Source organism: Podarcis erhardii (genome assembly GCF_964252035.2).
Source record: "Podarcis erhardii genome assembly, chromosome: 7".
In the NCBI taxonomy this organism is placed as follows: domain Eukaryota; kingdom Metazoa; phylum Chordata; class Lepidosauria; order Squamata; family Lacertidae; genus Podarcis; species Podarcis erhardii.
Window position 1 is genome coordinate 75,510,321 of NC_138511.1, and position 24,754 is coordinate 75,535,074.

General features: G+C 48.1%; 1 protein-coding gene across 9 annotated transcripts in view; it reads right to left on the reverse strand.

Annotated features, from left to right (window-relative positions):
• MAG (myelin associated glycoprotein) overlaps positions 1–24,754 on the reverse strand; it is a 71,480-nt gene that overhangs the window by 35,049 nt on the left and 11,677 nt on the right. For 2 of the 9 annotated variants that reach the window (XM_081868994.1, XM_081868996.1), the window contains exon 2: positions 7,666–7,739. The exons of 3 other annotated variants lie outside the window; for them this stretch is intronic. The gene's annotated coding sequence lies outside the window, so the exon portion shown is untranslated. Of the gene's footprint in view, positions 1–1,736; positions 1,871–7,665; positions 8,183–24,754 lie in introns of those variants that run through there. 4 more of the 9 variants (XM_081868991.1, XM_081868990.1, XM_081868992.1 and 1 more) reach the window with 4 other exon arrangements.

Below are 24,754 nucleotides of genomic sequence, written 5' to 3' on the forward strand. Positions count from 1 at the left end.
TAGCTATAGACCAGTTGTAATGAATGAGGTAAACCACTCTGATACTTTTCGGTATATAGGTACGTTTTACAAATAATAAATGAAAACAATGAATAATCTTAGGAGAAAGGAACAGGAGGCATTGTCTTTCTTACTTCAGCCTTTGTACATAGCAGGGAGACATTCATCCAAACGTACAGAGGAAAACTCCCTCAGAACTACACAACCAGTCGGAGAATGTGCTGCCTCACTGAAGATCATGCCACTCTGCCCAGTTGCTAAGCAACATCTCCACCTGCCATCCTCTTGTCTACTTGACTAACATTAACCCTTACATTACAAACTAAATGATCCCTGCTTTTGCACTTCCAACAAGTCCAGCAACATCTGGAGACTGAAGAAGGCCGGAGAACGCTGTAACTACCGCCAGGTCCTCAGAACATCCCAAACCAAGATGGCTGCCGGATGGAGGCCCCAGTATGATCATCCTGGTGGCACAGTGGGAGGTGCAGGCCCTTTTCACCCATTTCCCCCTCCCCACCAGAACCCGCACAATGTCAGCCTGTGGCACCGGCCTCGGGCGAAGATCTGCTGGGAAGCAGCAGGGAGCAGAAAACAAAAGCAGCAGTAAAAGAAAACACACAGGCTCCTATTGTTGCTTGGCTGACGGTGACACCCACTTGCCTGCCTCTGTCGCAAATGGAGGCATAAGAGCGGGCCTGATCCTGGCTGGGTGCGGCCTGCGTCAAACACACAACAAAAGCCACCTGTGCAGTTATCAATACACCTCTTGTTTCTCCGACACTCCCCTCCGGCAACCGTCCCTTGCCATCTCTCTTTTGTGCCTTTCCTTCCTACCCCCCACAGAACAAATCCAGGCCATACAGCAAAATCTTCTCCCTGCACACAGCTCACCTATCTTTGTGAGTGAGGTGGTCTCTTATCTTTGTGAGTGAGGTGGCCTTTCTTGTGTCCAAATACCACCGATTCAGAGCGGTCCACTGCAGAGCAGCAGACCCCTCTCCTTCCTCTGGCCATTCCTTAGGGCTGGTTTGTTTATGCGGGACTTTCCTCTCTGCATCCAATCCACACACATACCCTCTCCACCTCCCATCCCCGGCAGCTCAGATGAAGCTGATACTTAATCAGAGACACCGACACTGGTCTGTAACACTTAATCCTCAAATAGTTAAGGGCAAATGAGCAGGCAAGGTAGGGGGAGGATGGGGGTTCTAGAATGCAACAGGATGCGAGAACGCAGAGGAGGAGCGCCTCTGAGAGCGTGCAGAGGGCCATCCTCTTGCCAGCGCTGCACAAAGCACTCCACCAGTCTGAGATTAAGTGGAGGAGTGTTGGTAGTCAGCAGCAAAGTTTTGGGTGATATGGCTCAGTGGCAGAGAATCTGCTTTGCTTGCAAAAGGGCTCAGCGTCTCCAGGTAGGGTCGGCAGCATGGAACCCTGGATTGCTGTTGCCAGTCAGTGCAGACAGTATTGGCCTACAGGGACAAGTGGGTCTGACTGTGCTCCTAAGGTCCGAGCCCTGCCCCCAGATTCTTTCTTCTTTCTTTCTTTCTTTTTTAAGCAAACGACTAACGTGGGATAGCTCCGTTGGTAGACTATTAATTTCAAGGTTGTGGGTTCGAGCCCTGTGTTGGGTGGAATATTCCTGCATTTCAGGACCCTCACGGTCCCTTCCAACTCTATGATCTTCTGTGATTAACCCTTCTCTGAAAGTGCAAAATAAAAGTCTGTGGTACCTTTAATAGTGGTGTTGAAGAGGGGCTGTCAATCTTGCATGACACTCTGCGGCTGCTAAGCCCCCTCTCTCCTGGTCTTCTCTATCCAACGTGAAGTTAAAAGAGGATGGCCGTTCTTTTTTACATCTGCCCACCTTAGAAATGAAGCAGAGCAGGGCCCATCAGGACAGGGAAGAGAGAGGATAATCCAAACACGACAAAATGATACGTGTGGATCTATGTGCACACACGCATCAGGGCTGTGGAACCTGTCACTCTCCAGAGGTATAGTGCCCAGATCAAGGGAAGTAATAGTGCCACTCTATTCTGCCTTAGTCAAACCACGCTTGGAATACTGTGTCCAGTTCTGGGCGCCATAATTTAAGAAGGATGTTGACAAGCAGGAACGTGTGCAGAGGAGGGCAACCAAGATGACCAGGGGTCTGGAAAGCAAGCCTTATGAGGAACGGTTGAAGGAGCTGGACATGTTTAGCCTGGAAAAGAGGAGACTGAGAGGAGATCATGGAAACATAGAATCGTAGCGTTGGAAGAGACCTAAGGGTCATCTAGTCCAACTCCCTGCAATGCAGGAATTTCAACTAAAGCATCCCTGAGATATGATACAGTGGTGCCTCGCAAGACGAAAAGAATCCGTTCCGCGATTCTCTTCGTCTAGCGGTTTTTTCGTCTTGCGAAGCAACCCTATTAGCGGCTTAGCGGCTTAGAAAAAGGGAGAAAAAAGCGAAAAAAATCGCAGGACTCGCAAGACGTTTTTGTCTTGCGAAGCAAGCCCATAGGGAAATTTGTCTTGCAAAGCGCCTCAAAAAACGGAAAACCCTTTTGTCTAGCGGGTTTTTCGTCTTGCGAGGCATTCGTCTTGCAGGGCACCACTGTAGCCACCTTCAAATATCTTAAGGGCTGTCACATGGAAGATGGCACAAGCTTGTTTTCCACTGCTCTGGAGGGCAAGACTCGATCCAATGGCTCCAAGTTGCAAGAAAGGAGATTCTGACTCAAAATCAGGAAGAAATTTCAGTAAGAGCTGTTCAAGAGTGGAATGGACTGCCTCTGGAAGTTATGGACTCTCCTTCCTTGGAAGTTTTTGAACAAAGTTCTACCTATCTGCTTTAGCTGAGAATCCTGCATTGCAGGGGGTTGGACTAGATGATCCTTGGGATCCCTTCAACTCTACGATTCTATGTTGCTGGACTCCAGTCAGCATGGCCAATGCTCAGAGATGGTGGAAGCTGTAGCCCAGAAACATCTTCTGTGTCACACCTTCCTTACTCTAAGTGTACCCCCTGCGCCTGCTTGTGGCGTGCTTCCTTAGCAGCAGCTGCAAATCCCACCCTCTGGCAGAGCCATGGTTCACTCCTGCCTTGCATCTCCCTTTAATACAGCACCTGGGAGCTTCCATTTTTATTTCCCACAATGCCTCTGGTGTTACATCATTCCTGGGCACTGTGGGAAATCAAAATGGCTGCTCTCGGCTGCACAATGTTTTCATTAAGAAAGCTGTTGCAACTCTGGAGGGAATGAGTTTTACATATAAGGCTCCAGTCCTAAGCACACTTGTTTGGGAGTAAGCCCCATGGAACACAGTGGGATCTTTGTCTAAGAACATGCCCAGGATCGAGGATGCAGAAATGCAAGGCTTGTGACTGGCTACAGAGTAATGCACGCCTGCCTGTTTGGCTTGAAAGTCTGTACAGCTAAGCTTTGGGTGGGCTTAGCGTATTGACATATCAGCCTCGAAAAATAGGACGCTGATTTGCATGTGCTGATTTATATGCACAAATGCAAATTTGGAAAATTATTACTGGCCTGTCATTTAAATTGGCTTATGCTGCTTCTCACCATAGTGAGAAAGGTTGTTGGTACCTCCAGACTATTTTGGGGGAGGGATTCAGACGCATACCAGACATTTAAACGTGTGCAATTGAGGCAGATAAAAGCATTGCGTTGCCCTCATACCCTTCTTAGGGTTCTTCTTCATTTTGAAAGAAGCCCTTCAAACAGAGGACACAAAGAAAGGACCGTACCCTGCAATGCAGGACACAGGGCCCCCCTAGTACAGCTCCCAGCAAAAGTAACAAAAGTAGCCTGTTTTCATCTCTCCCCGTGCCTGCCTGCAAATCTGGCAAAATACTTGGCTTGTGGCAGCTGAGCCATCAGCTGGTTGCTGCCAGGGCGGCTGCAGAAGGCTGTGGCAGGGCTGCCCTGGTGCTTTCAGCTCCTGCCTGCTCCCAGCGCTTGCTCAGGTTACAAACACAGGGAGATCTTATCGCAAGGGCACCCACAGGATGCAAAGGAGCTGAGAGAGTAGGGTGGGCGGGTGGCACGGGCATGGAAACGACAGGAAGATTGTGCGCGTGTTTCTTGAGGTTCGAGAAAGAGGCTGCTTAAGAAGGAGGGATTAGCTGGGAAAGGCGATTAAAAAGATGGAGAGTTTGGCTGCCTTTCTCTCTCGGAGAGGAGGAGAAAGGGTCTCGCTGGTTCACAGAGAAGCTGGAGGAAAGGGGCTGTCATCCTGACGTCCTGTTGCAGAAATTATCTGTAAATCTATAGCCACACTGGTTGTTTGGTTTTGGTTTGCTGGAGAGATGGAATGGTCAGCAGAGCCTGGATCTATTTAGAATTCCTCGCCTCCGTTCCTTTTGGCTGTCATACATTCTCAGCCAAATTTGTGGTGCTGCAGATAGGTTAGAACACATGACGTTTCACCCAACCTTCTTCCACCACCCTCCCCAACTCCCTGCCACAAGGTTTGGGGTGCTTTTTAGGGAGGGCTGGCAGGACTTCCCCATGCCCCGCCATCCTCGTGTTTCAGAACATATGCAATTGCTCCTCAAGAGCGCCTGTTATTTCTGCTCTGCACACCGTTGCAAGCTGGAAGCGAGCCCTAAGTCAGAGGTGACTGACCTGTGGTCCTACAGATGCTGTTGGGCCATCAGCCCCAGCGGCATGGCCAATGGCCAATGGCAAGGGGTGATGGGAGTTGTAGTTCAGCGACATCGAGAGGGCCCCAAGCTCCCCAGCTCTGCCCTGAGTGAACTCTGTAGGACTTGCTTCCAAGCAGATAGGCACAAGATTGCAAAGTTATTTATTCAATTTAGGGGACTGTCAACCAAGTCCGCTCACCGGTGATCCTGTGATGTGTTACAACATAATTTAAAGCAAAAATTGAAACAACAATCCAGGCAAAATAAGAGTGAGTCACAATATATATTAAATATACAGAAATCAATGGACATGGATAATTTAGGGCCATTTTTCTAAATGCAAGCAAAACTCAAATACAACCCAGAATAAAAATTCCAGCACATCCATGTGTAGCAGTGGACTAACGTCCCATAAATGCCTGGACAAATATTGGCGCAAATTATACTTCCAAGAGGAGGGCACTCCATATTGAGAGTGCAACCACCGAAAAGGCCCTGTTCTGATGAGCGCCCCTGGTGGTGGAACTGTGACATTGGCAATGGTGGTTACAGGTGTGCCTTGCCCAGTGAGGTGCAGCTGCAAGGATAGCCTTCTGGCAGGTGTGCCAGGTAGGCTCCACCAATGCCTCTGACCTTGCTGCCACCTTGGACCTCCCTGCTCTTGGTAAGCAGCAGGGGTGCTGACCCTGGGAGGCCACTCCTGTGGCTCTGCCCCACCAGGAAAGCTGCTGCCTTGTGTTGCTATAATCTAGCGATGGAGAACGAGTGACCCTTCAGATGCTGAAGGGACTCAGGGTCCCAACAGCCCCAGCCAGCATAGGAGACGTGCATGGACGATGGGAGCTGGAGTCCAGCAACATTTGGAGAGTTACAAACAAGGAAAGAGGGCTGCATTCCAGATCTGCAGGTCAAAAGCACACCCCTTTTTCCTATTTTGTTTTAATAAAATTGCTGTTTTCATAAAATTGCTTTATTAAAATCTGTTTAAATAAAATTGCTGAAGTTGTTGGGAGATTTAATAACAGCCACCATTTATGCTTTTGTGGCAGGGGAGGGGGAGGGGAGGTGTATTCTGCTTTCTAGCAACTGAAGCTGCAATCCCTAACTGAGCTGGGAAGCGAGGGCCCTCTAGATGTTGTTGAATTACAGCCTCCATCATCCCTGACCACTGGCCACGCAGGCTGGGGCTCCTTGGAGGTTTTTAAGCAGAGGTTGGATGGCCATTTGTCATGTGTGATCTAGCTGAGGTTGGACTAGATGACTCTCAGGGTCCTTTTCCAGGAAGCCGCAGCTGTCCGATCCCTACATTACTGAGAGCAAGTACTATAAAACCCAGTGGGATTTCCTTCTGAGTGGGCATAAACAGGCTTGTTCTTTATATGAATTTCAAGAACAGACCATGGAATCCTGCTGAAATCTGCTCCCCCACGAAATTGCCGCCCCTTTCTCTACAGACATCTGAAATGACACAGGCAAAGACAGGCACCCAACAGACAGACAGGCATGCTGTGTCCTCTTAGGGCTCTCCACACTCCATTTTGAACACCTCCACCCTCTCATCATTGTCCTCTGCCTTCGATGTCAGAGTCTGTCCACCCAGCCTTTGAACAGTGCTCCTGCCCAATGCCATCAAGATAACTGTCAGCAGACGCTCCGTTTCTTCCTCAAGGAAGGGTCCATCTCACCCCCAGAGCCAAGGGAAACAAGCCCCCTTAGCGATGATCAGGGTGGATGTCTGTTCAGACCCATCAATCGAGGGGATCAGGCCCCTTTCGTTTCCCAGGGGCTGGCATTACCCTACCTCTCCCCAGACAGGCTTCACACGGATAAACAAGCTGCTTGTCCCCGTTTGCAGAGCAAACAAAACAAAGCACATTTGTGTCTCCTTCCAGAACGGAGAACAATCGCAGGAGGCAGGCGCGATTTATAGACAGGCTTCTTTAGCACCAGCACAGCTCCTGCCCTGACCTCTGTGGCCCGAAAGCACCGGGAGCTACACCCAAGCCAGACTGCTCACGTTCATCTCCAGATCAGTTTTGCCTCCTCTGTCTGGCTAGTGAGTCTGCACAGTTTCAGGCAGAGAGAGGGCTTTTAAAAAAACAGGCGATGCCAGGAATCGAACGGGAGACTTTCTACCTGCAGAGCTCACATTGTAACACCGTGCCAGGGTCTCTCTTCCTCCAAAGGACGGAGAGACACGCAAGAAACAGGGACCCAGCCCAGGGCCGAATATCAAGCTATTTCACTGCCTTAGATGAAGATCAATCCTTACCCCCAGATTTTCCCCCTTCCCAGTTACGACGTCTTTCCCCTGATCTGGCCAAGTCAACAAGCATATTCGTTCCAACCAGTTTGCATGCAGCAAGGGAGTTGCAATCAGTAAAAAAAGCATGATGGATGGAGCCAATTGGCCCCAAACCTCCGGCCCTTCTGTCCCAAGGGGCAGAGGAGAACTTGAGACTTCTAGGCAACTCCCTGTAGTGGAGATCAGGTTGGGCAGGACGTAAAGGGGTGTCAGCAAATATATTGCCCATGGTTCTGCTAATGTGATGTAAGAAGGGGCAGAGGTTCTTAGTGGGCTCATGTATAGCCCACCTTTCTTCCAAAGAGCTCAAGGTGGCATGCATGGTTTAACCCCACGCTGTTTTTATTATCCCAACAACGACCTTGTGAGGTAGTTTAGGCTGAGAGACAGGGACAAGCCAGAGGTTACCCAATGGGCTTTGCAACAGGGTAGCGAGTCAAACCCAGTTCTCCCAGACCTTAGTCCAACAACACCCAAACCCCCACACCACACTGGCTGTTCGCATGTGGGGCAGAGCCTAAAGCAGAGTTTGTGACAATGCTCCCACCAGGACTGCTGGGTCTGGAAACCCAGCTTCCAAACATGCATCCTTCTATATTCAGGCTGGGCTTAATCTTAGGAAAACAACTCTGCAAGAACCCCTGAAGGGGTCCTGCCCAAACTCTACAGAGACAGAAACTCCTGCTGCTCTGATGAAACTTACCTTTTAGCAGCGTCGACAGGCGTTCTCTCCTGTTGATGCTTCCAGCATCGAGTTTGGACCAACGGGGTGGGGATCTGGAAGGAAAAGAGCAAGCTGAACCGGAGCCTGGGTTGTCTCGGGAAGCAGAAGGGCAAAAAAGATTTCCACCTTGGAGTCAGCAGATGGAAGCGGAGCCTCTGGTTCTGATGCTGCCGGCCACTAACAGAGACAGGGCACTTGGGCCTGATGGACAGCAGCAAAGAGGGACGATGGAGTCCTAGCCAGGGTTGAAGTGATGCTGCAGACCCTTCTGTCCCAGGACAATTGCCACCCTGCCTGTGGGCTTCTAAGAGATCTCAAGGGTGGCTCAGCATCCGTAGGTGGAATCTGGGCAGAGCAGGCAGCTTCCTGGGCACGCGAGTGTCAGTGGGTGCCCGACTATGTCAGCTCTGCATTTCTGCAAGCGGAGCCCACACACAAATTCCACCGGCTATGTGTGCGTGTTGCGGGGGGAGAGTGAAAAGACAGGCTGCTGCAAGTGGGGGGGGGGTGCTTGGCTTAGTACATTGGCTGCTTCTCTCGCAGCACATCTTCCTTCCTCTCTTGTGGGTGGATGTGATTTGGGCTGGGCCTTGGGACTCCCCTAAAAGGAGTCGGTTTTTAATTCTCATCCGCCTGCTCTCCTGCTTCTTGCGTTGTGCCATTATCTAGCAATCAGCTAAATACCTGTTATCCTGAGCAGCTTGCCTGCCTGAGAGCAGCATGAGATCCTAGCTTCTGCACTGAATTCTGGGAGAGGGGCCGAGGTCTGCATGAGCGACCAGGCACATAGGAAGCTGTTTTTCCTTCCGGACACATGAATTGGTTTACGATTGACTCTCCAGGGGTCGCAGGAAGGAGAGGGCCTCCCCCATCTCCGGACTGCTGCCTTTTAACTAGACTTGCCAGGGATTGAAGCTTTAGCATGAAAAATGTGTGCCCAACCGCTGAAAGTGCCTGCGGGCCATCAATATTTTGTGGGTGGGATTAAAGTGCAAACCGGAATGTTAGGGGCCCTACCAGACTGGTGGATTTTTTTAATGTTGGGTACATTCTACATATGGTTACCAGATTTTTTTTCAATGAATCCAGGGAATTTATTATTATTATTATTATTTTGGAAGCTGAGTAGCAACAGGGAGTCAGTAGTGGGGATGGTGAGGCAAAAGACCCTGGGCCCAAGCACACATGCATATTGTATAAAGGTGCAAAACCCTGTGAAACATAAATGCGCAGCGTTTTTGAAAAACTGGGCTGCCTGCGACTCCTGAGCCTCCCCCGATCTGTCAAAACAAGGGGAAGGGGACAGGAGATTGAGGAAGGCTCGGGAGTCATGCGCGGGTGGTGCGCCATTGCCCAGGAGGGGCGCAAGGTGCATGGTTTCTCTGCCGGGCAAGGTGCAAAGCCCTTCTTTCGCACCCTGTGAAACATAAATGCACAGAGTTTTTAAAAAACTGGGCAACTGCCCATGACTCCCGAGCCTCCTCCCAGTCTCCTGCCCGCTTCCCCCTTTGTTTTGACTGAAGGGCTATGCACCTTGCCTGACAGAGAAACTGCTCACCTTGCGCCCCTCCTGGGCAGCGGCTGCCCACTTGCAACTCCTGAGCCTCCCCTGATCTGTCAAAACATAGGGGGAAGGGGGCAGGAGATCTGTACCGCCGGACGTCCCCGGTTCCCCTTCGGCAGTGGCAGTGGCAGCGAGCAATGAGCAGCTCCTGAATCCAGCCAGAGCCAACTGCGCTACCAGGCTGGCTCCGGGCTGCTGAGACTACCGCTGCCATGTTTCCTGGGGACAGATTTGCAAATCTAGGGACATTCCGGGTACGGAATTCGTCCAGGGAAAGATTTGCGAATCTGTGGACTGTTGCCAGGAACCGGGGACGTCTGGTAACCCTATTCTACAGCATGTTCTTAACACAATAAGGCCCCCTCTGAACTATACATTTTAAACAGCACCATACCACTTTAAACAGTCATGGCTTCCCCAAAAGAATACTGGGAACTGTAGTTTGTTCAGGGTGGTTAGAGTTGTTAGGAGATCTGTATTTTTCTCCCAGAGTTCCCTGGTAAGAGTGACTAGATTTTTAAACCGCTGTGGAAGTTGTAAATCTATGAAGGGAACTGGGGTCTCCTAACAACTCCCAGCACCCTTAACAAACTACAGTCCCCAAGATTCTTTGCAGGAAGCCATGGCTGTTCACACTGATACAATATTGCATTAAATGTATAGTGCAGAAGGAGACTACAGTGGTACCTCGGGTTAAGTACTTAATTCGTCCCGGAGGTCCGTTCTTAACCTGAAACTGTTCTTAACCTGAAGCAACACTTTAGCTAATGGGGCCTCCTGCTGCCGGCACGCTGCCGGAGCACGAATTCTGTTCTCATCCTGAAGCAAAGTTCTTAACCTGAAGCACTATTTCTGGGTTAGCGGAGTCTGTAACCTGAAGCATATGTAACCTGAAGTGTATGTAACCCGAGGTACCACTGTATTATTGCAATAGCAGTGGATTTATTCTGCTTCACTTTGTTCTAGCGTGCTTCCCCAATGCTACCACTTTACTTCTTGTCTGGAAGGGCTATAGTGTAACTAAAGCAGGACAAAAATAAGTAAACCGGAACATTTTGGGTATAAAACGCTACAGGATTTCAGAGGGAGGTTACGGGATGTGCACTGCTTGGAAATGAAGCAAGATGTCCACTCTGAAACTTTTGCAGGGTCAAACAGCATTGAAAGCGGGAACATGTGCAGCCACCATAATAGCATCATGAATATGCAATCCAAAAGGATGTCTGGAGGGGCTGTTGGTTTGTGCATTTAAAGTGGATTACAACAAATCTCCACTAAAAATGAATCAGACTGTTTGCTGTTAGGAAAGTGGAGGGGAAATGCGTAGGATGAACCAGCAATTAATGGGAAGACATGTAAACACCCCACCAGCAAATCAAGATGAGCGCAGGATGAGTGTTCATTGTCATATAAACAAAACAAAAAACACACAAAAACGACTACACATTCGTCTAACCACCACATAAGATTTGTGCAAGCAAATTAGAGTCTGTGATCAATAAATAGGTTGCTTGAAGGAGCCTTGAGCTACAACCTCTCACCCAAAAGAGAGGACCATTGATGCCCTAATTGCCCTATTTTGTTGTCCCTATATTTGCTTTTGTGTGGATAGAGATTGAGTTCTCCAGGCACCAGGCTCCTTTCCAGTGACTCCAAAAGTTAAATATCTGAGCGGATCTCTTGGTTGTAGGGTGTGCGCACTCAAATGCATGTGCATGGGTGCAAAGAGTCAGAATGCTGTTTCCCCCACAGCCCCCCTAAAACCGCCCCTCTGGATACTATATACGTCACCAAATGTGGTTGCTGTAGCTCATCCTAGGTAGGAGCAGTCAGATCCAATGACGAACCTTCTCGTAAGCATTCTCAGGAAAGACTGCTTTGAAAGCCAGTGAAGGACAAGTTCTTTCCGAGCAAATTAATGCAACATTTGGAAAGCAGGGAAGCTATGCATCACTGTGTGTGCACATGTACCATACACTCAGTAATCCTTAGGCTGTGAAAGTATCACCTGCATACACATACACAAGTTTCCCTATTTTTGTCTGCAAGATGCTGGAGGTGAGAACGGTCTATTTTCAGAAGTGGAACCGTCTATTTTCTATTTCCAGGTGTGGAATCAATGGCCATTGGCTATTAGTCAGGAGAAGAGGGAGCTTCAACCAAATGTTGCAGCGTGGAGTGCTCCCTGATCAGAATCCCGGCCACCCCATTCTGCTTCTCTGGCCCACCCTCCTTTTCCACTCTTTCCTCTCCCAGCAGATGATCGGCACCCTAAATTGGCTGTATTTTGCTGTATTGGGGCAGGCGGGGGGGAGTGGTTTATATATGACAGTGATATATGTTGTGCGGGATGCGATCCATGAGAGGCAGTCAAGTACAACATTCCTTGTAATGCTAGAGAAGACATGCCAGGAAATGTTTGGTCCAGCCAGTTGAAACTTCCTATTCCTCCTGGCTGGAGCATCCTTCCTTTTGCACGTGATAGAAGGTGGGCGTGACCTAACCTGTCCAGGTAACAAAAGGACGAGTCATGCAGCAACCTTTTCCATTTTTAAATTCGTTCTTTGCTTAACCAGCTTTTTAGCTAGGACTGCTCTGCTAGCTCTCAGCTAGCAGAAGCACTGGGATTACTTTCCCATATGGGGTAGATCCACATGTACATATTTGTAACTAAGTCTGCCTTCAGAGATCCAACTGTGAACTGATGTAAGTAAACTTCTTTTATTGAAATATATATACAGTGGTACCTCGGGTTGCAGATGCTTCAGGTTATAGACACTTCAAGTTACAGACTCCACTAACCCAGAAATAGTACGTTAGGTTAAGAACTTTGCTTCAGGATGAGAACAGAAATCACGCGGCGGCAGCACCAGAAGGCCCCATTAGCTAAAGTGGTACCTCAGGTTAAGAACAGTTTCAGGTTAAGAACTGACCTCCAGAACGAATTAAGTTCTTAACCCAAGGTACCACTGTATATATAAAAAAATGTCCAGTAGCACCTTAGAGACCAACTAAGTTTGTTCTTGGTATGAGCTTTCGTGTGCATGCACAATTCTTCATGCTATCAAATGCCAACAGTACTCTTCACGAAAGCTCATACCAAGAACAAACTTAGTTGGTCTCTAAGGTGCTACTGGACAATTTTATTTATTTATTTATTATATATTTCTACTGCGTCAGACCAACACGGCTACCTACCTGACTCTTCTATTGACTTTGAATAAGACTGTGGCGTCTTTATTCTTTTAAGAGGGATTTAAGGGAACTTACCAGGAACATACAATTCAATCTGAAGACAGACTGAATTGTAGAATAGGGAGATGTTCACATGAGCTTGCAACCAGCTATCTGCTGTGCATGTAAAAAGGGGAATGTAACTCTGCTAAGTAAAGGAACTTCACTTCGTTAGGAAGGATATAAATAAACAATATATCCTCTCCTGCCACCCTGAACATCCCGCATGTTGGCTATGGAGAGCTGGGTCGCAGCATAGAGTTAAAACTATGGAACTTGCTCTTGTAGGAGGCAATGGTGGTCACTAACTTGGAAGGCTATAAAAGAGGATTGGATAAATTCACATGCTTCTGAATACCAGTTGCTGGAAACGGGAGAAGGGGAGAGGGCTCTTGTGTCCAGATCCTGCTTGTGTATTTTCCACAGGCGTCTGTTTCGCCTCTGTGAGAACAGGATGCTGGACTCGACGAGCCACTGTCCTGGAGATACCGAGGATTGAACCTGGGACCTTGGGCATGCAATGCAGATGCTCTAACACTGCGCCACAGCTCTTCCTTCTCTGGACAAGAGGAGATGGGGGCCTAATGGGTAAGGTGCTCTGGAGTCAGGATTCCTGTGTTTTCCAGTTTGGTTGGGGGGCGGGGATGGTTTTTGCGCTGATCTGACGCACAGTGAATCCATTTCTCCAGCTGCGTTCATCAGAGCACAATCTCCTCCAATTGAGCCTTTCTACTGGGAGGCATTCCTGACACGCCCAAAAACGCATTCTTCACGTTTCCCCCTCCTTACTGTGGGCAGGCACACCTCCCCAGACCCAGGAAAACACAGTTAAGTCACAAAAGATCCCTGTTTAATGGTCCCCCGTGTTTCCAAGCCACCAACATATCCATTGCCGGGGAATCTACAACATCCTATCCTCTCTCTGTGTGTGTCTGCCTCCACAGAATTCCACCCTCCCCTTCCTCTGCTGGATCATTTTGCAAATTGCACCATGAGTGTCCTTCACTCGGTGACAGTTAGGGACTGTGATATTATTCACAAGGCAGGAGCAAAACAGCCCGGAGCTGCTGCATAGTTGCTCCAGAATGGAAAATGGTCTCCTCCTCCCCGTCCAACAATTGCTCATGAAATGCAGCCGCCTCTGGGATAGAGCACAGCAACAACTGAACAATCTAGATGACAGCAGCAAGCAATTAACTAGCCCCAAAAAGGAACTAACCCATGTTTACAGCACCTCAGAGATTTGAGCCCACTCAGGGATGGCTGTGGGCAGGATCCCTTCATTGCAGGGGGTTGGACTAGATGATCCTTGGGATTCCTTCTAACTCTACAATTCTATGATTTTATATAATCCCACTGTATTAGTCATTCTGCATTGCTTCCCCGAGCTTCCCCAGGCTCGATTAATTTCATTGTACACAGGTTGCACATTGCCAATAAAGGTGTTGTTGTTGTTGTTGTTGTTGTTGTTGTTGTTGTTGTTGTTGTTGTTGTTGTTGTTGTTGTTTTGTTACAGCATTGTTGCTGTCTGGAGAAGATGCACTCTATTTTTATTTATTTCATTAAGAATTACTTTTGACTTGACTGCAACCTTCCCCACTACCCCGCAACCTCAAAGTTTTACTGCGGTGCAACAAAAGTGGGACAAACCCAGGACATTTGTGGTGTAAAAAGCTGCACGATCTCTGCAATGGGACACACACTGATTGGGAACAAAGCAGTATGTCCAACCTGAAACCTTTGCAGGTGCAAACGGTATTTAAAGTGAAATTGTGTATTACCACCTTGATGCCATCATGAGCACAAATAATCACAAATGCACAACGAAAAGGCTGTCTTGAGGGACCCTTAGTTTACTTATATCCCATCTTTCTCCCCTGTTGGGAGTCAGGCTGGCGTGCACAGGCTTTGCTGACCGTCTTCCTATGCAGGCAGAAGCCAGACCTGCTAAGTTTCTGCAAGGAACCTGCATCATGTGCCTTCAGAGCATGCACAGTCTATACCCAGACTGAAATGGAATATAGGACCATTTTGCCCATGTTTCCGGGTGTTGTCTTCGCTGGCTGGTTCAGTAGGGTCTCGTGCTGAGAATGGTCTATTTTGATATAGAAGAGGGGGAAACTTGTGGCCCTCCAGATGCTGGACTACAACTTCTAGCATCCTCGGCCACTAGCTATGCTGACTGGGACTGATGGGAGTTGGCGTTCAACAGCAGGGTTTGTCCACACAGGAGCAAAATGTGGATCTGCACTCGCTTCTGCCCCCATTAATGTAGGGCCTTCCACATGATACCTTCCCCCCGCTCAGTGTTCTCCTAGTCTCCAACACCCACTTTAAATGCAAGGTGGGGGGTTTTTCCAACTCTCGGGAAATCTGAAAGGGCTAGGATTGAGAAACCCTGCATTTAGAAGTGTGCGGAAGGTCTGGGTCAACAATGGGATCCTGCGGCTGCGGCTGCATTCATGTTTTACTGCTGTGTGGATAAGCCCCGACATCTGGGAGGGCAGAGGTTCTTGATTCCTGTGATAAAGAAACAGATGGACGTGAACCATTATTTGGAAATACATTTAATTCTGACAAGCCACAAGGAATGTCAGTTATTGCTATAGCCATTTCACAGACTGGGCAACTGAGGCTTAAAGAAAGACTTTAATGGATTCATGTTGTCCTTGGCAGAATTAGAACAGGAGCCCCAAACTTCTAGGTCTATGTCCAGCGTCCTACCACAGGGATGAGGAGCCTGGTGATAGTTGTAGTCCAACTATCTGGAAGGTGAATCTGACAATTTTGGCTTCCCCCATTTTCTCATTTTTCCACTGCTACATTCCATTCTCTACATTTCCATGCAATTTGCATGCAATTTTTTCCCTTTTTCCTAATGTGCTTAGGAACTAACCAGCCTTTTAGTGCAAATTTATCCGAATGTACACAGATCTGTATACAATTTCACCTAACATATGCATACTTGCAAAGCAGTGTCCCCTGATATAATGCATTTTTGAATGTTGATTTTCCTTATACGTGCATTTTTAGGCATGCTTCACAGCAGGACACGTATGTTTTTGCACATATTCCTGGCTGGAGGAAGAAGTAATGCAAAATTCAGGGAAGCCAGATGTTATGTATTCAGTGGTCTGTGTTTGTTTGAGCTTGAGTCTGGACTAAGGAATTTGAGCTCCTGTGTTCTGATTCAAGACATGACGTCCAATCACAGAACATTTCAGGATTTGGGCCTCTCCCACTGGCCCTTAACCTCTGAGTTGTGATTTGCAGCTTGGAAGTTTAGACAGCCAATCACGCTGGGAGTGGGTGTGGCCCAGGCTTTCAGGGATGTATATAAGAGTTGCTTTGCCCCTGTTTCCCAGTTCAATAAAGGTTCTTGCTGTTATCACAGTGTCTTGCCTCGTGGGAACCCACCTACTCTTCAAGTGACTCTTGAAGGGTGGCTCTGTTTCGGTTCTGGTACTGCTTTGGAAAGTGTGGATTTGGAAATGTAAGAACAGCCCAGTAAGATCAGGCCCATTTGCTACAGCATCCTCTTTTCACAGTGGTCCATGGGAAAACCCTCTAGTAGGAGAGATGAGCACAACCTCTCCTCACCTGCGGCTTCCAGCAAGCTGATATTCAGAGAAGCATTGCTGCCTCTGGCAGAGGAGCCCTTGTTGCCAAGAAGCCACTGGTACTCTCCACGAATTTTCACACCCTCTTCTAAGGGCAAACTCAAGCACATTTCTCTTCCCTCCCCCAGAGCAAGACCTCCTGTGCACCTGTGACCCAGCTGACTCCCCCTGTGCCAGCTCCTCAAACATAGAGGCATTAGGTAAAAGGGTGTGTTTTAATCGCTCGGGCTTTTGTACTGAACTCTGAGTCACTGGCACAGATCCCACCTCCCTACCCTTGCCTTTCCAGCTCTTGCACCCTCCTCGAGCTCTGCTGGTGTAAAGCAAGCAGGGATAGGGCCCTAATTATTAGTGTGAATCTGCATCAATTGGCAGAGCATATGGGGGAACGAGCTCCGACTTCCTGTGAGCAGCAGCTCCCCGTCTGCCTGGGCCCGTGCGCCGTGTGCACATTGCCATGGTGAACTCAATCGTGTTGCTTTCGCAGCCGAGTAAACAGGCAGGCCTTCGTGGGGATGCTCCCTCGAGCTCGCAAAGGAGTAGAGTGAGATGATCCGGAGGTGGGTGGGGTGGGGTGGGGTGATAAAAGGTAACGTTCCAGAACGGCCTTCCCCAACTGGGTGCCCGCCAGGTTTTGTTTTGCTTTGGGATGACAGCTCCCACCAGAGCACAGTTACTCTGTGGAACTCACTGCTGCAGGAGGCAAGGACAGCCAGCAAACAAGATGGCACACCAAATGCAAACAAACCATGAAAAAGACTCTATGAATTGAAAGTGGAGACACCACACTTTATGTATCTTTCCTTGCTTGTTTTTTGTATCACAAAATAAAGTAAAGGTAAAAGGACCCCTGACCATTAGGTCCAGTCGTGACCGACTCTGCGGTTGCGGCGCTCATCTCGCTTTATTGGCCGAGGGAGCCGGCGTACAGCTTCCGGGTCATGTGGCCAGCATGACTAAGCTGCTTCTGGCAAACCAGAGCAGCGCACGGAAACGCCGTTTACCTTCCCGCTGGAGCGGTACCTATTTATCTACTTGCACTTTGACGTGCTTTTGGCCTGCTAGGTTGTGGATCACAAAATATCAGAAAATAACCTTCTATAAAAACTAGATTTTTTAACAACAACAAAAAAAGGATTAGACCAATTTGTGAAGGAGAGGGCTACCCATGGCTACTAGCAATGCATGATGGCTAGGCTTTGCCACAACAGCTGGAGGAATGAATGCTTCTGAATATTACTTGCTGGAAACCACAGGAGGGGAAAGTGTCCTTGTGCCTGAATCCTGCTTGCTGGTTTCCCGCAGACATCTGATTGGCCACTGTGAGAACAGGATGCTGGACTAGGTGGGCCATTGGCCTGATCCTGCAACTTCTTCTTTCGTTCTTGTGTCTATGATTTAGCCCTGCCCTATAGGACTAGACATTTGCATGTCGTGGGTTTCAATGCAATCGCTTGCCTGCACATCGCTCGAATGGGCACACAAATGTCATACATTGCTCCACAAACTGAAAGCAAAAATGAACGTTAATGGAACGTTGGCCATGCAGGTCTCATAATCATGCACCTATAGGATGGAAGTGCGCCTAGAGGTCCTCTAGCCAAGCCCTCACTCAGTCCTGCACCTACAATGTTCAGTGCTGCCAATTTCAAGTGGGGAGATGAACAGTTTGGGCTACTTGTTTTAGCTGTTGGGTGCGCAGTAGTTGTGCAGGCAGCCCAGGCAGCCCCTCCACAAGTCTGGCACCCCCGACTGCTGGCCAGATAGACAGCTTCTGATGCTTGATGCTCTATAGCAGGGGTCAGCAACCTTTTTCAGCTGTGGGCCGCTCCACCATCCCTCAGACCACGTGGTGGGCCAGACTATATGGGGGGGGGGGTGAACGAATTCCTATGCCCCACAAATAACCCAGAGATGCATTTTAAATAAAAGCACACATTCTACTCATGTAAAGACATGCTGATTCCCGGACCGTCCGCGGGCCAGATTGAGAAGGAGATTGGGACCCAGGCCTTAGGTTGCCTACCACTGCTCTATAGTGAATAAGCGCAGAAATCTGGTTTGTTTGTTTTTTTGTAGCAGGGCTGAAAAGAGACTCAGCTGGTGGCTGCTGTCCAGCCAGGAGGAGTCAGCCAAAGGGTAGAAAGGCACCCATCTCCTGAAAATCAGGATGGGTGAGGGGGAAAGTAGTAGGAAGACAGACTATAATTGCTCTGGGATAATTACAGTATGTAGATGGAGAAGAACAGAAATTAGCATGGAGTGCATCGAAGGAGGAATATCAGAGGCAATTACTCTGTGGGAGAAGGATGAGGAAACAAGCTGAAACTCAGCAGCTGAAACTTCCCCTTATCGTTTTCCCTCCCTGCTGAGAAACAGTTTGGCTGCCAAATTTTATTCGCTTGCCAAGTAGCCGTTCAGGGCACAGGAACACCACCAAAGGAGGCGAAAAAAGAAGTGTTGGCAACAGCAGCACCTAGATGGAGCCATTGATGGAGATAATCCCTTCCACCAGCTCTGAGGTTTCAAAGGAGAAGACACATAGATTAGGCCACCTGCTTTGCATACAAAGGTGGCCGGTTCAAGCCCAGGGATTTTCACGCAGGGCTGGGACAGATTCCCTGCCTGAAATGCTGGAGACTCAACTCTGTATAATACTGATTCCGCATAAGATAGCTTCCTATGGAAAAGGACGGCAGCTCAACTGTATAGCACATTTGGAATTCTCGGGAACGCTCGTGGGAACCACAAAAGACCCATTTCACAGACGGAAAAACGGTGAGGCTCAGGACCTCACTGCAACACACAAAACGCCCACACAAAGCAGGCTACTGCAAGAAAAACCACTCAACACCCCCATCAGACAACCAAAAAGCAACCAAACAGCCCTCCAGATCTTAGAAGAAAGCTCTCTCTCCTTAATTTTCCTTCTCTGGGCTGAACTAAATTCAGCTCTTTCAACCATTTGTCATAACACTCAAGTTGTGTACACACCATATGTTTAAAGTACATTCTCTCCCCCCTCCACTTAAAGAATATTGGGAATTGGAGTTTGTTAAGGGTGCTGGGTATTATAGCTCATGGGGGTAAACTACAGTTCCTGGGATTCTTTGGGGAAAGATATGCGCTTTAAGTGTGCGTATTAAATGTGTTTTGTGTAAGCATTGTTGTGGTTTCCAGGCCACCAGGCCAACCCTCTGGAATTATTATAATTATTATTATTATTAATATTAATGAATTGCATTCTAACATGTTTGTCAAGGCAATTTACAAACATAATAAGAACAGCTCTGGCAGAGCCTATCATTGCAGTAGAACAAGTTGTTGAAAGAAAAATGTCTTCATACCCTCCAATATTTTTCAGATGAAAATAGGGATGTCCTATTCCATAATAACAATAACAATTTTATTATTTATACCCTGCCCGACTGGGTTGCCCCAGGCACTCTGGGCGGCTTCCAACACATAATCAAATAATAAATAAAGTAAATGTTTTTTAAAAACTTCCCTATACAGGGCTGCCTTCAGATGTCTTCTACAGGTTGTCTAGTTACTTATCTCCTTGGCTCGGGGGCTGCATAACTTGGGGTCCACATGTGGCCCTCCAGGCCTCTCTGTGTGGCCCCTGGGGCTCTCCCTAGGCCACCCCCCCTTCCCGGTCCTGCTTCTCATCATATTTTTGCCTGTTTGGGATGTATACAGTGGTGCCTTGGTTCTCGAACGGCTTAGTTGTAGAACAAATCGGCTCCTGAACGCTGCACACCTAGAAGTAAGTGTTCTGGTTTGTGAATGTTTTTCGGAAGCTGATTGTCCGATGCAGCTTCCGCTTGAGTGAAGGAAGCTCCTGCAGCCAATCAGAAGCCGCGCCTTGGTTTTTGAACGGTTATGGGAGTCAAACAGACTTCCGGAACAGATTAAGTTCGAGAACCAAGGTACTACTGTACTCAGAGATAAAGAAGGGGGTTGAGGCTGGGCGTGTGTAGAAACCAGCCCCCTGCACCAAGCTAAATTTTACATCCATGTTCTGACCCCCTGCTGCCCAGCACTAGCCTGCCCCACTCTCCCACTCCTGGAAGGCTGACCAGAAGGCAAGGTGAACATGGCCCCACAGATCTCGAGGGCCACCGCTCGAGACAGCTTCTGAAGCGAGATGGAGGCTGCTCCTCTCCTCGGAAGACTTGGCAGGATACCGAGTGGTAAATACACCCACCAGGAAGGATCACGGTGCCAGATCATTAATCACGCAGGATCTGCAAAGGTTGGCTCAGCTGCCTAGTCAGCTGCTGCCAGGGTCCCATCTACCTCCTGCAGGGAGAGCGCTAGGCAGGGAGCTGGATTCGAATGAGCAAAACATTGAGGCAGGGAAGAGCCTAGGACCATCAGAAACTGCCTTCCAGATATTTACCATTCAACACACACAATTTTCCCTTCCCTAATAATCCTGGGAAATGCAGCCCCCCCCCAGAGTGACCATTCCCAGCACCCTTATGAAAGCTACAGTGCCCAGAATTCCTTGGGGAAAGTCATATGCTTTAAAAATGCATTGTTGTTGTTGTTTAGTCGATTAGTCGTGTCCAACTCTTTGTGACCCCATGGACCAGAGCATGCCAGGCACTCCTGTCTTCCATTGCCTCCCGCAGTTTGGTCAAATTCATGTTGGTCGCTTCTATAACACTGTCCATCAGTGTTATGTACTGAGTTGCATAGGATCCAAAAAGCAGCAGTCTGATTGGTCCTAGAACAATAGGATTCAGAATGCAGCAGTCTGATTGGTCCTAGAACAATAGGGTCCAGAATGCAGCAGTCTGATTGGTCCTAGAACAATGCAGCAGTATGATTGGTCCGCAGGAGCCACCCAATCCAGCTCCAGGTGGAAGTGAATCTGCAACCTGATTGGCCTACAGGAGAATCCCAGAATTAGCCAATCATGTGCGACCCATTGTGTAAATAATGTATATAAAGCAGATATTTGGGGGGAACTTTCATTCCCCACTATAAGCTGAATAAGGAGCATGAAATCCACACTCGACTCCGAGTATATTTCAATCCATCTTGCCCTCTGTTCCCTTCTCCTTGTGCCCTCAATGTTTCCCAACATTAGGGTCTCTTCCAGGGAGTCTTTTCTTCTCATGAGGTGGCCAAAATATTGCAGCCTCAGCTTCAGAATCTGTCCTTCCAGTGAGCACTCAGGGCTGATTTCCTTCAGAATGGATAGTTTTGATCTTTTTGCAGTCCATGGGACTCTCAAGAGTCTCCTCCAGCACCACAATTCAAAAGGATCACCGCCTTGTCATGACGAAGGGGCTTGAATAACTCAGAGAAGCTATGAGCTATGCCGTGCAGGACCACCAAAGACGGACAGGTCACAGCCGAGAGTTTAGACTAAATGTGGTCCACCTGGAGAAGGAACCAGCAATCCACTCCAGTATCCCAAGAAAACTCCATGGACAATAACAACAGACATATATAACATGCATTAGGTAAAGGTAAAGGGACCCCTGACCATTAGGTCCAGTCTTGGCCGACTCTGGGGTTGTGGCGCTCATCTCGCTTTATGGGCCGAGGGAGCCGGCGTACAGCTTCTGGGTCATGTGGCCAGCATGACTAAGCCACTTCTGGCAAACCAGAGCAGCGCACAGAAACGCCGTTTACCTTCCCGCCAGAGTGGTACCTATTTATCTACTTGCACTTTGACGTGCTTTCAAACTGCTACGTTGGCAGGAGCAGGGACCGAGCAACGGGAGCTCACCCCATTGCAGGGATTCAAACCGCCGACCTTTTGATCGGCAAGTCTAGGCTCTGTGGTTTAACCCACAGTGCCACCCGTGTCCCATATAACATGCATTAGGTGGGCTTTAAATGTATGGTCTGAGTCAGACCCAAGGTCATCTAGTTCCATACTGTCTGCACTGATGTGCAACAGCTCTCCAAAGTTTCAGGAAGGAGACATTTCCATCCTACCAGAAGTTCCTTGGGACTGAACCTGAGCCTGATACAGCTTCCGATGTTCCTACCACATTTTGAAGCAAAGCTCATTATTACCCTCTAAAGAGGCAGACTGCTGAAGTCTGGAATCCAAAATTACCTAACTGTACCACAGATGCTGTCATCTAATCATGGCAAAATTCATAACAATCCTGTTGGGCTATGACAATAGCTAGGTTTTAATTTTTAGTGTGTTTTTGTCTCTTTGTTTAGAATTCTGTATGGAGGGGGAAATCTGTATCTGTATCCAAGGGAACCAATCTTGTTATTTAGTTGAACAAAAAGCAGACACAAGACCGATGAATCTTATCTGCTCTAGCCTGCATTTCCTCTCTCTTCGTACCTCGGCAAAGTTACCAACCATAGGTATACTTCAGAGATGACCTGGTTCCTGTGTTCCACTGTAGTCACCAAGAGTGCTATTCGTAATTTCCACGGGAGCAGTTCTCAGAATGTCAGAACCTCCATGTGAATTGCCCTTCGAGACCACCCACAGCCACGAAAGGAACAGTGACATTCTCTTGTCAAGTCGCGTAGGCCACAGACAGCTAGCCTGTGGCCTTCCAGATGTTGTGGGACTACAACTCCCATGATCCCCAACCACTGGCCTTGCTCGGGCCAGAATATTCAACATGGTGTCCTCTTAGATACTGATAGACTATTAGTTGCTACCATTCCTGTAACTGAATCAAAGAACTGTAGAGTTGAAAGAGACCCTAAGGATCATCTAGTCCTATGGGGGAAATTGTGTACACTTGAAAAGGTTGGCAGCATTAAGATAAATTCAAGAGTGTAAATAAGTTTTGTTGGATGTAACAATATCCATCAAATATTCTGAATGGTTTAGTTTCTGTGAAATATGCAGGGATTTATGATATGCAAAATGAACCAAGGAAAGGGAAGAAGGGAAGTCATTGATATTTTAAGGATGTTTAATTAAGTATTCTAAATTGTAAAACACACACACACACACACACACACACACACACACACACACACCAACCGCTTGCAGTGCAGGAATATACAGCTCTCCCATATAGGGATTGAATCTGCAAACCTTGACATTGTCAGCACCACACTCTTAATGAACAGAGCTATCCAGGTAATATGGTAATATAAAGAGCCAGGTTAGAGTGATGGACTAGGACCTGGGAGACTAGAGTTCAAATCCCTGCTCAGCCATGGAACTCACTGGGTGATCTTGGGCCAGTCATAGTCTCTCAGCCTAACCAACCTCACAGGGTTGTTGGGAGGATGCAATGGTGAGGAAGAGAACCATGTATGCCACCTTGAGTTCCTTGGAGGAAAAGCAGGGTATAAATGTGATAAACAAACATACAAACAACCTCTGCCCATTGGCCATGCCAGCTGAGACTTATAGGAGTTGTAGCCCAACATCCAAAAGGCACTCTATTGGCTACCCCTGCTCTAAGCAAGAGTACTCACGGAACAAACCATAGCACGGAGACCCACATGCAGAATCTAAGTGCCACAGCGTTTGTGAGTCCCAGCAACAAGTTCACTACCTCTGATAGCCAACACTGAGCCCTCCAGCTGCTTTGGACTAATTTATTTTATAAAATTTATATCCCGTTTGATTGCACAAACAAAAACCTCAAAGTGGTTTACAAAAAGAACAAACCAGTTAAAAACAATTATTCAAAACATTTGAAGAAATATTTGACATTAGCAATATGCTAAAAACCAGACTGAAACACATGTCAACATTCGACACCACTGATAGGTTTGCCCAAAGAGAAAAGGTTTTATCAGACTACACAGAATACAGTGACGTCAACAGAAGATCAATTTCTTACAAATGTGGAATGAGTACTATGCGGAACAGCGCCAGCTCTGCAATTGAGTGGACTTTTAAGGGGTAAGGCAATCTCACAGGTAAACGGATCCCACGTTGTTAAGGGCTTTATATACGAATAGTAATACCTTGAACTTAGCCCAGGAGCAAATTGGCAACCAGTGCGGTTCTCTGGCCAAAAGGTGTTATATTCTGACAGGTTCTAACTCCTGTCAGCAATTGTGCTGCAGCATCCTGCGCTAATTGCAGCTTCCGGACCAAGCACGAGGGAAGCCCCCTCCCAAAATTCCCATCATCCTTGACCCATGGATGAAATCAGACCCCCCCAAGTGTCCTGGTTTTCCAGGGACAATCCCAGACTTGCAGAAGCCATCCCGGTTTCTGATTTGATCCCGGACTGCCCTGCTTTCTCTTTGGTTGTCCCTATTTCCACTGGAGAAGCGCTGGAGGGGATGAGACGTCACTCTCTTCACTGGCGAAATGGAGGGGCTGGATTAGGACATCCCATTTTCATAAGATAAAAGCTAGAGGGGTGGAACAGGACATCTCTGTTTCACCACAGAAATATTGGAGGGGATGTGAAATACTGGCTGGGCTGATGGGATCTGAAGTCCTGGCTTGATATCCCTGTCTTACATTCTAGTCTGCCATCGACCCGCAAATGACTCCAATGGGCAGACTGGCTACAGAGGGCAGGCAAAACTGGCATGCTCTGTCGGCCTAAGAAGCAGTCCTAAAGCTCAGGCTCCACACAGAAGCTTCTGTACAAGCAAGAAAGAGTGCCTCGGCGAGGTGTGGGTGTCTGCGACTGTGTGTTTGTGTGCGAAGAGCGCTCACACACGTAGGTCC